The following is a 3,010-nucleotide window of genomic DNA, read 5'->3' on the forward strand; positions in this document are numbered from 1 at the left end:
CTGTAGGGAAAAAGCCTTTTTAAGTGATCTGATACTGCTTCCTACCTGTTTTCTTCCCTTGGGATATTGGGCCAAGTCTGAGCACAGGCTAAGATTTAGGCTTCTCAAAGGCAGAGAGACTTTGCCTGGAGAAACAGAACCCAGAAGAGCTTTGATCATCTGTGTGTGCTGGCATGGTGGGTTGGAACTTAGAAGTCCCCCAAAGCAAGACTGAATTTCTCATAGAATGTCTGCTTTAGGTATCCGGTAGATACCCTTTTTCTTGTTGGAGAATGTTTGAATCTATCACGTGTTCTTTAACCAGCTTGTGTCAGTGGTAAAAATTTGCCCCATTTTATGTTCCATGATGTTTTTTATCAGAAATAGAAGCTTAATATCCTGATTTGCCGTACCACACTGACATTTACTGGTTGTGAGTGGTAAAGTTTTAGTGTGATTTTTAAGCTCTGGATTAAGATTGAGCTTTTTCTAATTAAAAAAAAAAAAAAAACCCACCCAGTTATAAAATACTGAATGGCTTTGGAAATTAGCCTTTGTGGTAGACTTCCTAAGATTTTAATCTTAAATTCTGTATCTTGCAGCATTTCACATCTTGAAATAAGTATGAAGGAAATTTTCGAACTTTAAAATCCATTTAACTGTGCAATGGAGGCAAGTCCACCTAATTCTCAATTGACAGTGACTAATCAGCCTTGTAACACCGTGCTAAATGGCAAATATCAAGAAAAGACTCTAATAGAATTCCACAAATGCCTTCCAGGCAATAAATATGCACAATTAAAGACATGTGCTCATAGACTGACGTGAGTATTGGCAGTGCTTCTCTGTAAAAGGACACTTTCAAAGATAAATACGGATGAGATGAGCCTGTGGAAAATCTTACCACACATCACTTCTGAGAGATGAATGTTGAAATCAGCTTTGATGCCTTGGACCCTAATTAAGAAAATGTTATCTCCCTCGAATAAGAATTCTACTCTTCTAATTGGTAGACTTGTACTACAACAAGTTATAGTTGATTATTATTATGAAATTTTGAATTTTATCTTTAAACATTTTGTGGAAATTTGTTTTCTCTTGTGGAAATTTGTTTTCTCTCCTGTTAGACGAATATAGTGTGGCCCACAAAACCTAAAATGTTTACTTTCAGGCCCTGTGCAGAAAAAGATCCTCACGCCTTACTCCATAACAATGAAAGTCAGTGAAGTAGAATGCAATATAACTGTGTAGATGAACCTCACAAATAAAATATATATCAAAATAAGTCAAATACAAAATAATCTGCAGTATGAGGCTAACTGTATAAAGTTTAAAACCAGCAGAGCTAAACTATGAAGCTTAGGAATACATACCTAGAAGGTGAAGATATAATGAAAAGCAAAGAGTGATTACTGTTTAAAAGAATCAGTTATCAGAATAGTATACTTTTTTGGGTGTAGGGAGAAGGGTGAGTTTGGGAAGGGGTAGTGGAGCTTATGAAATACTGTTTCTTGACCTGTGTGGTATTTATACTGATGAGTACTTTACATTAATTCATTGGGCTACACATTGGTTTTATGGACTTTCCAACCTATGTAATATGCCATTTTAAGGTTAGTAATGTGAAAACATATGAAGTATAAAACTCTCTGGCAAAAGTAAGTACACGGTTAAATTCAGAATACTCTTAGTACTGTGATGTTGGTACCTAAATCACTTATGTCTTTAGTAAGAAGTTGAAAGACAAAGCTGTTAAAAATAATCATAGCCACAATAATGCACTAAGAGATACCCAATATAAAAATATGTAAATTGTGACACTGAAAACATAAAATTTTGGGGAGGGTGGGATAAAATATAGTGTTTGTATGTGATTAAAATTGTTACCAGCTTTTAATAGCCTGTTATAACTTTTTTTGTAAGTATCATGGTAATCTCAAAGGAAAAGCGTCAGATACACAAAAGGTGAAAAGGCAGAAATCAAAGTGTGTTGCTAGAGAAAATCATCTAATCACAAAGAAAAACAACAGGAGAGAAGAAAGAAACAAAAGGGCTACACAACAACCAGAAAACAATGAACAAAATGGCAGTAGAAGTCCTTACCAGCCAGGCATGGTAGAACATGCCTGTAATCCCAGCATTCGAGAGGCTGAGGCAGGAGGATGGCTATGAGTTCAAGGCCTGCCTGGGATACATAATGAGTAGCCTAGCCTCAGCTACATAGTGAGACCCTGTCTCAAAAAAAAAAAAAAGTATTTACTTGTGAATAACTACCTTGAACATAAATAGACTAAATTCTCCAGTCAAACAACAAAGTTGCTAAATGGATTAGAAAACAAACAACAGACCCAGAGCCAGCTATGTGTTGCCTACAAGAGACACCTCTCTGGTTTAAAGACCCACACAGAATGGGAGTGAAGAGATGGATGAAGACATTCAATGTAAATGGAAACCAAAACACAGCATATTGCTACACTTAACTCAGACAAAAGAAACTTTAAATCAAAAACTGTAAAAAGACAAAAAATGTTAAAATATCATTATATCTTTAATTTGTCAAGAGGATATAGCAATTATAAATACATATACACTCACATTGGAACACTCAAATATATAAAACAAATATTGTTAAACATGAAGGGAGAGGGCTGGGGATACAGCTCAGTGGCACAAGCATCTGCCTGGCAAGCTTGTGGTCCTGAGTTCAATTCCCAGTATGAAAAAAAAACAAACATGAAGGGAGAGATACACTGTAATCCTAAAAGAGTAGAGGACTGCAATGGCCCACTTTCAGCAGTAGAAAGATCACCTAGACAGAAAATCAATAGGGAAATATCCGACTTAAAATACACTTTAGACTGGGAGCGTTTAAATATGTTCAAACTGAGGGCCACATGCAGCCATGGACAAGTAGTAATGTGGCCCAGAATATCATAAACTTTTAACATCATTGTGCGATTTTGACCAGTACTTTTATGGCTTGGCTGCACCGTGCTTGTCAGGGACTGTGTAGGTGACCGCAGAAGGCTGT

At 36.3% G+C, this 3,010-nt stretch overlaps 1 protein-coding gene across 3 annotated transcripts in view; it reads left to right on the forward strand.

Moving 5' to 3' along the window:
- The window catches only part of Maats1 (MYCBP-associated, testis expressed 1), a 61,271-nt gene that overhangs the window by 46,377 nt on the left and 11,884 nt on the right, over positions 1-3,010 (forward strand). For 2 of the 3 annotated variants that reach the window (XM_013515177.1, XM_005386455.1), the window contains exon 18: positions 582-807. The exons of the other annotated variant lie outside the window; for it this stretch is intronic. The gene's annotated coding sequence lies outside the window, so the exon portion shown is untranslated. Of the gene's footprint in view, positions 1-581; positions 808-3,010 lie in introns of those variants that run through there. 3 annotated transcript variants of the gene reach the window in all.

The sequence above is a fragment of the Chinchilla lanigera genome, unplaced genomic scaffold, assembly GCF_000276665.1.
Source record: "Chinchilla lanigera isolate Chin_1 unplaced genomic scaffold, ChiLan1.0 scaffold00026, whole genome shotgun sequence".
NCBI lineage: Eukaryota > Metazoa > Chordata > Mammalia > Rodentia > Chinchillidae > Chinchilla > Chinchilla lanigera.